Here is a 13,766-nt window from a genome sequence, read left to right as displayed (position 1 = left end):
TCCATCTGGTCCAGGTGACTTAGCTACCTTCAGACCTTTCAACTTCCCAAGCAACTTCTTAATAATAGCAAGGATGCTCTTTTCTGTCCCCTGGACACTCTGGCATTTCTGGCATTCTGCTAGTGTCTTCCACAATGAAGGCTGTTGCAAAATACTTATTCCGCTCATCTGCCATTCCTTTGTTCCCCATTACTATCCCTCCAGCGTAATTTTTCCAGAGGTCCGATATCCACACTCGTACCTTTTTTACTCTTTATTCTGTATATCTGAAAAATCTTTTTGTATCCTGTTTTATATTATTGGCTTACTTACCTTCACACTTCATCTTTTTTTTTTCTCTTTGTGGCTTGTTAGTTGCTTTCTGTTGGTTTTTATAAGCTACTCAATGGTCAACCTTCCCATTAATTTTTGCAATATTATGCACTCTCTTTTTAGCTTTAATGCTGTCTTTGACTTCCTTTGTCAGCTACGGTTGCCTTATCCTCCGTTTAGAAAACTTCTTCATCTTTGGGATGTATCTTTCCTGCACCTTCCAACTATCCCCAGAAATAACAGTCATTGCTATTCTGCCATCATCCCTGCTAGTGTTTCCTTCCAATTAACTTCGGCTTGCACCCCTTTCAATCCTCTGTAATTCTCTTTACTCCACTGTAATACTGATAAATCTGATTTTAGCTTCTCACGCTCAAACTGCAGGGTGAATTCTATCATCATATTATGATCCTTTACCTTAATCTTTCTGATCAAATCTGGGCCCTTGCATAACACCCAATCCAGAATTGACATTCCCTGAATGGGCTCAACAAGCTGCTCTAAAAAAACACCTGGTGAGTGTATGAGGCCTTTGTTGGTCAGGGTCAACCGTGGATGATGCATCCTAGTTGTCTAGATACACAAGCCTGGGCAGTACGATATGGAGAGCAAGCTGGTGCCCATGTAGCAAGCTCCCTGATATCTGATGAACTCAAAGGAACGGCAGAGACCGATACAGTTTGGTACCAGCAGCATTGGAGGAGTTGCCAGACACATTGAACTCAATGTAGGATTGCTTCAGGGAATCCAGCGCCAAACTCTTCCCTCTGGGTTTGCTCCTGAAGCCTTCCCCATGAGTGGGTATAGCTGCAAAGTAGTGGAGGCTTGAGATCAGAATTTTCCTCCTCCTAGATGAGATGCCAACCATGGCAGAGGAGCCCCATCTGCCCAAAGCAACTGGTTTTAAGGCACCAGTAATCCACCATTGCCCCTTCTCCTGTTAGTTGAAATGGTTCCGCTGGACTTAGTAGCTAAGCCACAGGTGAAGGACAGGAACTGAACTTGGTTGCCAGCGGCTATTTGAGGTGCATGCCATTAATAGGTTGTGGGAGCTTGTCCCCATTTCCACTACAACCCCCCCCCCCCCCCGCTCTAACAACCTAAAGGAACAATCTTGTAGGTATTCTACAAATTCCCTCTCTCAGAACCAACAACAACCTGGTTTCCCCAATCTATCCACATATTGAAATACCCCACGATTATCACAACATTGCCCTTTTGACATGACTTTCCTATCTCCCATTGAATTTGCACCCCACATCCTAGTAACTGTTCGGAGGCCTGTATATAACTCCCAGCAGAGTCATTTTACTCTTGGAGTTCCTTAACTCTACCCATAAGGATTGTATATCTTCCAATTCTGTGTCACCTTTTGCTAAGGATTTGATCTCATTTTTTGCTAACAGACTCACCCCATCTCCTTGGCCTACCTGCACATCCTTTCGATACAAAGTGTATCCTTGGACATTACTCTCTCAACGATGATCTTCTTGCAGCCATGACTCAGAGATGCCCTCAACATCATATGGGCTAATCACTAACTGTGCTACAAGATCACCTACCTTATTGTGTATACTGTGTGCATTCAAATATAACACCTTCAGTCCTGTACTCATCACCCTTTTTGATTGTGGCCCCCTGTTACACTTGAACTCAGCACATTGACAGTAATTTTACTCAAACATCTGCCTGTCCTTCATAGTCTCACTATACAATGCATCAACAGTGCCTATAAAAAGTATTCACCTGCGTTTGTAGAGATCTCTTTTTACTTTGACATGAAAGAGTCTTTTTCCTGTTGATCAGTGTCAAAAAAAAGGCCAAATTATGCCCCAGCAACACACACGAAATCTGGTGGAACACAGCAGGCCAGGCAGCATCTATAGGAAGAAGCACTGTCGATGTTTTGGGCCGAGACCCTTCATCAGGACTAACTGAAAGGAAAGATAGTAAAGATAGTAAGAGTTTTGAAAGTAGGAGGGAGAAGGGCAAAAGTGAAATGATAGAAGAAGACTGGAGGGGGTGGGGTGAAGCTGAGAGCCGGAAAGGTGATTGGCAAAAGGGATACAGAGCTGGAGAAAGGAAAGGATCATGGGATGGGAGGCCTAGGGAGAAAGAAAGAGGGAGGAGAGCACCAGAGAGAGATGGAGAACAGGCAGAGTGATGGGCAGAGAGAGAGAAAAAAAAAGAGGATGGGGGAATAAAACTAAACATATCAAGGATGGGGTAAGAAGGGGAGGAGGGGCATTAACAGAAGTTAGAGAAGTCAATGTTCATGCCATCAGGTTGGAGGCTACCCAGCCGGTATATAAGGTGTTGTTCCTCCAACCTGAGTGTGGCTTCATCTTGACAGTAGAGGAGGCCATGGATAGACATATCAGAATGGGAATAGGACATGGAATTAAAATGTGTGGCCACTGGAAGATCCTGCTTTCTCTGGCAGACAGAGCGTAGGTGTTCAGCAAAACGGTCTCCCAGCCTGCATTGGCTCTCACCAATATATAAAAGGCCACACCGGGAGCATGGGACGCGGAATTAAAATGTGTGGCCACTGAGAGATCCTGCTTTCTCTGGCGGACAGAGCGTAAGTGTTCAGCGAAACGATGTGTTTTGCTTGAATTTCCAGCATCTGCAGATTTCCTCATGTTTCTAAATTATGTCCACTGTGATTCAATGTTGTAAAACAATAAAACATGAAAACTTACAAGGGGTTGAATATTTTTTATAGGCGCCAACTGCTCCATGCTCAGCTCTATCACTCCAGCCCCACACTCCTGCCAAATTAGTTTAAGCCCTCCCCAGCAGCTTTAGCAAACCTGTCCACAAGATCTTGGTGTAACCCACTCTTTTTTGTACAGCTCATGCTTTCACTTGTTTGGGGTGAAAGGGGAAATATTGAAGGGGAACCTGGGGGGATATTCTTCACTCACTGGGTGGTGTGTGTGTGGAACAAGCTGCCTGTGGAGGTGCTGGACGCAGGTTCAGCTGCAACATTGAAGAGAAGTTTGGACAGGTACATGGATGAGAGAGGTATCAAGGGCACTGATTTGGGTGTAGGTTGATAGAACAGGTTGGCATGTTCTGGATGGGCTGAAGTCCCTGCTCTGTGCTGCAGTGCTCTGTGACTCTATGACTAGTATTTTGGTTTAACATTGGCTTGTTCAATGCCAGTTACAAGGTACTCAGGACCTATCTGATGTGTGGTCATCACCGAAAATATCAGCGTTTACTGCCCCTGAACTGAGGAGGAGGCAAGAGTAATGAACCCACATTGGTAGATCGGGAGCAGGTTATGTCCTGAAGGATATAAATGAACCAGACAGGGTTTTACACTATTGCCAAGATCATTCATTTTGCTAGAGTTTATATCATTATTCAGAGATACAGTGTGGAAATAGCCCTTCTGGCCCTTCAAGGTGAACCGCAGCAACCCCCAGTTTAACTCTAGCTTACTCACGGGACAATTTACACAGACATATGAACCAGAATTAGAGGAAACTGCAGCACCCAGAGATAACCCGCTCGTTCCACGGGGAGGACGTACAGAGACTCCTTACAGAGGACTCCAGGACCGAACTCCGATCTCCGTTGCCCTGAACTGCAATAGCATTGTGCTGACCACTACGCTGGGATGCCTGATTAAAAATTTCCCAGCTGTTGTTCAAATTCCTGTTTCCAAACAAACATGCAACCAGTCCGGTAAGTTAACCATCATACTGCTGGCCTCGAATTTAATTCAGTCTCTTTGTTCATTTCCTCAGCTCCCCCATGCCTGCCTCCAGCACTTCATATTCCACTTGGGTAGCCTCCATCCTGATGGCATGAACTTCGGTTTCTCTAACTTAGGGTAATTTCTTCCCCCTCTCCCTTCTCTCCTTTTCCATTTCCCTGCTTTCCCCCTTCCTTTTCCTCACCTGCCCATCATCACCCTCTGGTCAACTCCTCCTTCCCCTTCTCCTATGGTCCACTGCCCTCTCCTATCAGAGCTCTTCTTCATCATACTCTTACCTCTTACTTATCACCTCCCAGCTTCTTACTTCAAACCCTCCCCCACTCACCCACCTTCCCCCTCACCTGGTTTCACCTCTCACCTGCCAACTTACTTCTCCCCTCCTCCTTATTCTGGCTTCTTTCTCTCTTCCTGATGAAGAATCTCAGCCCGAAGCACTGAATGTCCATTTCCCTCCCCAGATGCTGCATGACTCAGCATTTGTAACCATATAACAATTACAGCACGGAAACAGGCCACCTCGGCCCTTCTAGTCCGTGCCGAACGCTTACCCTCACCTGGTCCCACTGACCTGCACTCAGCTCATAACCCTCCATTCCTTTCCTGTCCATATGGCTCCAGTAGACATGTTGCTCCAACCTCCCTCACGTACCTCTAAGCAAATCTATCCTCCCAACCTTCCGGATCTCCATCCCCCTCCGCTCACCACTGCAGAGTAACCGCAAGGGAGAGTTCAATTCGGACTGATATGAGAAGAGCTGATGAATCCGACGCTGCAGCTCTGGAAATGTCTCCTCGAGGAGGCTGTGCGGGCAGGCACTGAGTTCACCAGGCTGTAACCAGCAGAGTTTAGGAGACTGAGGCAAGCATGGTCCCCATAATCAGAGCTGAATGAAGACTATAGCACTGCAGATGCTGAAAATCTGAACTAAAAACATTTTCGAAAACATTGACAGCATCTGAAGGGATAAAATCTAATTAAACACTTCAAAAGCCAAACTAAACATTCCTTAGCTATTAATAGCAGGAAACTCTAACCTAAAATGCCTAGCTAAATTTAATGGTGAAAATCTTTAGTGTTTCACAGGCACTGTGTTGGCACGTGGCCAAGTGGTTAAGGCATTGGACTAGTGATCTGAAGGTCGCTAGTTCGAGCCTCAGCTGAGGCAACGTGTTGTGTCCTTGAGCAAGGCACTTAACCACACATTGCTCTGTGATGACACTGGTGCCAAGCTGTATCGGCCCTTGCCCTTCCCTTGGACAACATCGGTGGCGTGGAGAGGGGAGATGCAGGTTGTATCTTCCATACAACCCTGCCCAGGCCTGCATCCTGTAACCTTTCCAAGGTGCAAATCCATGGCTTCTCGAGATTAACGGATGCCTATATCACAGACGCTGCCTGACCTGCTCAGTGTTTCCAGCGGTTTCTGCTTACCGGGTATATTTCTTGCTTGCTTCATTTGCTGCAGACATCTCCAAGTTGTAACTTCATTTGATCGAACTTCTATAGATGTCCAGTGAAGAGTACACTACCTAGTATGGAACCACCAATGCCCTTGAATGAAAAAGCCTACAAAACATAATGGATTCAGCCCAGTCCATCATGGGTAAACCCCTCTCCATCACTGAGCACTTCTATAAAGAATGGTGACACAGGTAAGCAGCATCCATGATCAAGGACCCCTACCATACAGGCTCTCTCTACACTGCTGCCATCAGAAAGGAGGTACAGGAGCCTTAGGCCCCACACCTCCAAGTTCAGGAACAGTTATTACCCCTCAACTGTCAGGCTCCTGAACCAAAGGAGATAACTCCACTCATCCCAACACTGAACTAATTCCACAACCTATGGACTCACTTTTGAGGACTCTACAACTCATGTTCTCAATATTTATTATGGATTTATTCATCATTACTATTTATTTTCATATTTGCACAATTCATTGTCTTTTGCACATTAGCTATTTAACTTTATTTGTGTGCAGCTTTTCATTGATACTGTTGTGTTTCTTTGTATTTACTGTGCATGCCCATGAGAAAATTGATTTCAGGGCAATATATGTTGACTATATACACTTCGATGATAAATTTACTTTGATCAGCTCCAGAGATCTCCAGGAATCTCATCCCATTCAAGCCATACCACTGGAGTTCCTGTCCTCTGGAGTTCATTTCTATATAGAAACCTTCCGCTGCTTCCCAGCTGCTCATCTTCACCTCCCAAACAATAACAAAATGCCCCTACTGGAATAAAGTCCCCACATTATTAAGTCTGTAAATTGGTTTACTATTGTCATGTGTATCGAGGCGCAGAGAAAAATGTGGTTTACAGCACCTGCCTTCCACACAGATCTTTTCGTTACGGAATGTTGGCCTTCATTGCTAGAGGGATTGAATTCAAGAGCAGGGAGGTCATGCTGCAACTATACAGGGTACTGGTGAGGCCGGACCTGGAGTACTGTGTGCAGTTCTGGTCTCCGTACTTGAGGAAGGATATATGGGCATTGGAGGCAGTGCAGAGGAGGTTCACCAGGTTGATTCCAGGGATGAAGGGGTTAACCTATGAGGAGAGATTGAGTCGCCCGGGACTATACTCTCTGGAGTTCAGAAGAATGAGAGGGGATCTTTTGGAAACATACGAAATTTTGAAAGAGATAGATAAGATAGAAATAGAAAAGTTGTTTCCATTGGTAGGTGAGACTAGAACTAGGGGACATTGCCTCAAGATTCAGAGAAGATTTAAGATGGAGATGAGAAGAAACTGTTTTTCCCAGAGAGTGGTGAATCTGTGGAATTCTCTGCCCAGGGAAGCAGTTGAGGCTTCCTCACTAAATATATTTAAGATACAGTTAGATAGGATTTTACATAGTTAGGGTTATGGGGAAAAGGCAGGTAGATGGAGCTGAGTTTACGCACAAATCAGTCATGATCTTATTGAATGGTGGGGAAGGCTTGATGGGCCGGATGGCCTACTCCTGCTCCTATTTCTTCTGTTCTTATTACATCAATGTATTGAGGTAAAACAAGAGAAAAGAATAACAATAGGAGGCTCAGTAGTGTACTGGTTAGGTGGCACTATTATAGTGCCAGTTGTAAGATTGGGGTCCAATTCCCACCACTGTCTTGAAGAAGTTTGTACATTCTACAAGTGTCCATGTGGATTTCCTCTGGGTGCCCTGGCTTCCTCCCTAACTCCAGAGACGTATGGTTAGGGATAGTGAGTCGTAGGCAATGGAAGCATGGCGACCCTTGTGGGCTGCCAAGCCCAATCCTCGCTGGTTAGATTTGCTGCAAGTGATGCATTTCGCTGTATGCTTCGATGCATATGTGACAAATGAAGCTAATTTTCAATCCTTTCTCAAAATGCAGAATAAAATATCAGAAAGTGCAGTAGAGCAAACAAAGAGGTGCAAGGACATAAGGAGGTAGACAATGAGGTCAAGAGTCCATCTTATGCAAGGGGACAACTCAATAATTGGTATTGGTATTGGTTTATTATTGTCACATGTACCGAGATACAGAAAGAAAGCTTTTCTTGCATACTTGTTCTTACAGGTCAAATCATTGAGCAAGAACAAGGTAAAAAAAAATAACAATGCAGAATAAAGTGTAAAAGCCACCAAAAAATGATAAAGACAGGTAGATGGTGAGGCTATGAATCCTTCTGATCATACAAGAGGTCCATTCAGAAGGTTGATAACAGTGGGGAAGAAGCTGTCCTTGAGCCTGGTAGTACTTGCTTTCAGTCTTCTGTCTACCAACTGCAGAAGTATTGAGGCCATGATCACCCAGCGTCAGATGCAGTGGCTGGGACAGGTGATAAGGATGCCCCCCATGTCAGCTACCCCGCAGAGTATTATATAGCCAGCCACATCATGGTCGACGCTCAGCTGGAGGGCTGAAGAAACGCTATAAGGATTAGATGAAGAATGCTTTAAGGAAGTGCAAGATCAGACACGAGGACCTGGAGGATGTTGCTGCTGACCGTAACACTTGGCGACAGCTGTGTAGGGACGGGGTTCGTATTCTGGAGATGGAAAGAACAACCAGAAGACAGCAGAGGAGAGCCAGGAGAAATGCAGCCATGGTTGCCATCACTACCACCACTACCACATATACATGTCCCACCTGCAATAGAGCTTGTGGGTCCAGGATAGGACTGTATAGTCATCAAAGATCTCACTGTTAAAGAGGTGGATGTCATCATCGGATTCCAATGGACAACTGAAGAAGAAGATCTTCTGTCTGATGGGAGAGGGGAAAGAGAAAATGTTTGGAATGGCTGGGGTCTTTCACCTTTCTGCTTCATTTCCTAGTTAAGACCCACGCTAGTTGAGCGAGCCTGAGGATATCCCTGGGACTGAGCTTCATTTCAGGCCTTTGATAGCAATGCATAGTTTCTCACAAAGTCACTTAGGAGTTAGTTTGAAGTGTGGGTTTCTTTACAATCCATCTTTAGCCAACACTCTGCGTCCCTACACTGGGACAGGTCTCAGGGTTGTTTCACTAGGAACCGGCACAGACAATCAGGGGACTTGAGCTGATGAAGTTATGAATGTGACTAATAACAGCCGGCTAAAAATACATTCCTAAATAATCAAGTGCCAATGGAAAGCAACACAAAAATATGCACTTTGAAAGCCAAACCTAGAACTCCTTAGCTGTCAATGGAAATGAAGCATAACTCAAATGCCAAGCTAAAAATAATGGTTGTGAATCTCTGCTGTCTTAGCCTGTAATGAAGATCTGCCCCGATTGCAATGGGTAGCCTTTGGTGCAGAGGACTGCAGAGCTCTCCGAAGGGATCTGTTGTATCCGCGGAGAAAACTCTGTCCGTAGACCTGCTACAAACATCACAATGAATGAGGGAGTGTATTTATGTAGCACTGTTCACAGCCTCCAGCCTTCCTAAAGATTAGATTTATTCTAGTCACATGGATATCAAAGCATACTGTGAAATGTGTCATTTGAGTAAACTACAACACAATCTGAGGCTTGCCGAGGAGGGGGGGGGGGGAGATACTCATTACAACCCCAACGCAGCATGCCCACAATGTTCAGCAGAGCAACACACAGCATCAGCAAAAACAAGCCCCTTTCCCACATCACCCTATCCCCTACACACACACACACACACACACACACACACACACACACACACACACACACACACACACACACACACACACACACACACACACACACACACACACACACACACACACACTCCCCACCACCACCCCCCCCCCCCCCAGGATTGCGGCCCCAGACTTCCAAACAATGGGCCTTTAATCCCCAGGCAAGGGGCTTCAACCTCCAGATTCGCTGACCCCTAAACTTTGACCACAGGACTCGCCCTTAACAGGCCTTAGAAAACCTACAGCACAATACAGGCCAATGCTGTGCCGAATGTGTACTTCCTTTAGAAATTACCTAGGGTTACCCATAGCCCTCTATTTTTCTGAGCTCCACGTACCCATCCAGGAGCCTCTTAAAAGACCCTATCGTTTCTGCGTAAAAAAACTTACCCCTGACATCTCCTCTGTACCTACTCCCCAGCACCTTAAAACTGTGCCCTCTTGGGTTAGCCATTTCAACCCTGGGAAAAAGCCTCTGACTATCCACATAATCAATGTCTCTCATCATCTTGTACACCTCTATCAGGTCACCTCTCATCCTCTGTCGCTCCAAAGAGAAAAGGCCGAGTTCACTCAACCTATCCTCATAGGGCATGCTCCCCAATTCAGGCAACATAATTGTAAATCTCCTCTGCACCCTTTCTACAGTTTCCACACCCTTCCCGTAGTGAGGTGACTAGAACTGAGCACAGTACTCCAATGGGGGTCTGACCAGGGTCCTATACAGCTGTAACATAGGAGAAGCTTAGGATGACGATGGTGCCTTGGCCTGAACTCTGGCTCTGGCTCCTGTCCCTGAACTCTTCATTAGCTCTTTATAGCTGGCAAAGTGTAAAGTGATATAGTAAGAACAACAGCCAGTTTAAACACAGCAAGATCTCATGAACTGTAACTGTAAGGGCAGAGCTTAGAAGCTTAGGAAGACAATGGCGCCTAACGGCAACCCTTTTGCTTGCATCTTCAGAAGCAGCTCTATTCCTATCTTTAATATCTTTATTTTTCCCTTTCAGGGTTCTTTTCAAGACCCTGACCTGGAGTGACACTTTGACTTGGGTTCTTTGTGGAAATGGGACCTGCGCTTGGGGTCTCATGACTGGCCACTATTCGGTAGGCCGAGGCTGCGGCCTAGAAGACTACCACGCCTTCAGGGTTCTGGGATTTCATGGCCCTGGTGGCGGATGGACTCGAGGTCAGTGCCACCGCAGGAAACTGGTGTGTCGTGGGAGATGGAAGATCAAAAGCAGCGAAAACAGCGAGCTGACTGCCGGCTGTGTGCCCAGAGACCCGAGTTCCTTGGGCACAGGGCTGGGAAGAAGCGACGCAATAGACTTTTAACACCATAAATCAGTCAGTTGTTTTGTTATATCTCCTCTCTCACTATGAAACAGGGACATTTATTTTTCCCTTATTAGCAAGACAGAGAAAGAGCCTGTGATGTGTCAAATTACTGGGTGAACAAGTAGCCTTTGGGGAACTGCAAGCCTGTGTCTTTATTGAAGTTTTGCTGCAAGCTTGAGTGCTTGGCAGGGGGGGTGCCGATGTTTTTTGCTCATGGGGGGTGGGTTTCGGTGATTTGTTGCTGCTTGTGCGTGGGAGGGGGGAGTTTGGGGGGACTTTGGGGATCTAACATTTAACCATCATTCATTCTTTGGGGCACTCCTCTGTTTTTGTGGATGGTTGCGAAGAAAAAGAATTTCAGGATGTATATTGTATACATTTCCCTGACATTAAATGTACCTATTGAAACTATTGAAGACGTTTGCCCAAGAATTGGTTTGCCCTATTTTTTGATCTTTGAAATATCTTCGGAGATATATATTTATTTAGCAACACAGTGAGGGGTACGCCCTACAAGGCAGGCGGCCATGACAGCCCCACAATCCCAATTTAACCCTAACCTAAGCACGGGACAACTTGCAGTGACCAATTAACCTACCTAGTATGTGTTTGGACTGTGGGAGCAAACTGGAAAAAGCTGCACTGTCCGCAGGGAGGACGTAGAGAGGCTCTTTCTGGAACAGCGCCGGAATCGAACTCAAAACTCCAGAGCTCCCTGAGCTGTAATAGTGTCACCCTTACTTGTGTGGAGGTGCGTGTGTTTAGTGTTACCCTGTCCCATTAGTAATGCAGCCTGGAGAGGAACAGTTCTACACACTAGGCTAATCCATGCCTCTCCCAGTCTGATCTGTGTATCTGCTGTTCACGGAGGAGACAAACAATTCAGCTCCACTTAGGGAAGATATATTTACAAAATTCAATAACTAGTGCAAAACAGACCCTGGATAATCATAGAGCAGAAAGAAAGGGTCTTTGGCCCACCAGCCCTTGCCAAATATCAAGTACCTATTTACCTGCAGGAGGTCCTTAGCCCTCTATTCATTGGTGATTGAAGTGCTTTTCTAAATATTTCTCAAACTTTTAAGTACTTGCCTCCGCCACCCCTTCTGGCAGTGAGTTCCAGATTCCAAACACCCTCGGGCAGTAAAACATTCTTTTTATATACCTTCAAACTTCTTACCACTTACCCCAAACGATGCCCTGTGGTTTTGAGATATCTTCTCTGGGGGAAAGGTTTCCTACTATCTAGACCCTCATGCCTCTCATAATCCTGTTCCCTTCTATCTGATCACCCCTCAGCTTCCCCTGCTCCGATGAAAACAGACACAAGCCATCCATCATCAGTCCTGATGAAGAATCTCTGCCCGAAACGTCGACTGTTTACTCATTTCCATAGATGCTGCCTGGCCTGCTCGAGCTCCTCCAGCGTTTCGTGAGTGTTGATTCGGATCTCCAGCACCTGCAGACTTTCTCATGTTTGCCAAACTATCCAGTTTCTCCCGCTAAGTGAAAGGAGGAAGTGTTTTTTTTTTAATTAAACTGCTCCAATATATTTTCTCAGGATGATTTATATTCCCTACCGTACAACCTTAAACTTTGGGAAATCAAGAACAAGTTGTGAAAAATTTGCTTGACATGGCAGAGTATTCGAAGCAATTGCACACTACCATTGGGTTATTCCCTTCTTGTTCACAGCTCCTGGCATGGAAGTACGATACCCTTCTTCTGCTGACTGGCATACTTCGAAGAATAACAATAGGGTTGGATGCGAGCCAAATTAGAAATACTTCAAGGGGTTTGCGTGACATCAGTGAAGCAAGCAAAGAGTCAGTTTATCAATGTTTGTCAAGCAGAGTGAGTTTTTTTTAACCGAATCGGGAAAAGAAACTGCATTTTTGCAAAGTTATTTGTGTGCTTGGCATTCCCCAAAGACTTTAGAACTGTAATAATCTGTCATTACTGAAGTGTGAGACCAGTCTGCTGAAGTCTTTTTATATACTTCTGCATACGAAAGTACCACTGACAGAAACCAAGCAGGTCACATGATTATACATAATACCGGCCACGTGTGGGTACAGTCAATATGTGTAAAACCTGAGAGAAGTTTATAAAGTTCTGAGAGACATAGACTATGTATCGCTTTCATAAACTCTAAGCCGAAAGTGAATCTCAAGGTGGTACAGAGCAATGTATATGCACTTTGGTGATAGATTGACTTTGTTAATAACTTACTTTGCAACTAGAAACATAGAACCTGAATTACTTTAAAGTTGGAATAATTATTTTGAGGCAATGCCAGCAAACATTGTTTGCTACCATTTTGTCATGATCCTATGTTTTGTCAAAAAGTCAATCAAAGCTTGTGGCATTCCTATTCGATATAAAATTTGGCAATTTTATTATTTCATTTTGCAGTTCTACAGGGAGAATGGTGGTTGGCACAATGCTATTACAGCAAAAGGCATCAGAGTTCAATCCCAGCATCCTTGGTCAAAATTTCTAATACTAGAGGGCAGGCATTGAAGTTGAGGGGTGGAAATTTAAAAGATCTTTGGGGCAGTTTTTTCACACAGGGAGAGGTGAGTGTCTGGAAAGATGAAGGAAGATACAAATCAGGTGTTTTAAGACTCATGAGTGTGCAGAGAATGGTGGGACATGCACCATGTGTATGCAGGAGGGATTAAGTATCATTAGTCAAGTCAAGTCAAGTCACTTTTTATTGTCATTTCGACCATAACTGCTGGTACAGTACACAGTAAAAACGAGACGACGTTTTTCAGGACCATGGTGCTACATGAAACAGTACAAAAACTAGACTGTACTTCGTAAAACAACACAAAAACTACACTAGACTACAGACCTACACAGGCTGCATAAAGTGCACAAAACAATGCAGGCATTACAATAAATAATAAACAGGACAATAGGGCAGTAAGGTGTCAGTCCAGGCTCTAGGTATTGAGGAGACTGATAGCTTGGGGGAAGAAACTGTTACATAGTCTGGTCGTGAGAGCCCGAATGCTTCGGTGCCTTTTCCCAGATGGCAGGAGGGAGAAGGGTTTGTATGAGGGGTGTGTGGGGTCCTTCATAATGCTGTTTGCTTTGTGGATGCCGCATGTAGTGTAAATGTCCGTAATGGCGGGAACAGAGACCCCAATGATCTTCTCAGCTGACCTCACTATCCACTGCAGGCTCTTGCGATCCGAGATGGTGCAACTTCCGAACCAGGCAATGATGCAGCTGCTCAG

Source organism: Hemitrygon akajei, chromosome 1, assembly GCF_048418815.1.
Source record: "Hemitrygon akajei chromosome 1, sHemAka1.3, whole genome shotgun sequence".
NCBI lineage: Eukaryota > Metazoa > Chordata > Chondrichthyes > Myliobatiformes > Dasyatidae > Hemitrygon > Hemitrygon akajei.
Note: the sequence above shows the minus strand (reverse complement) of the source record.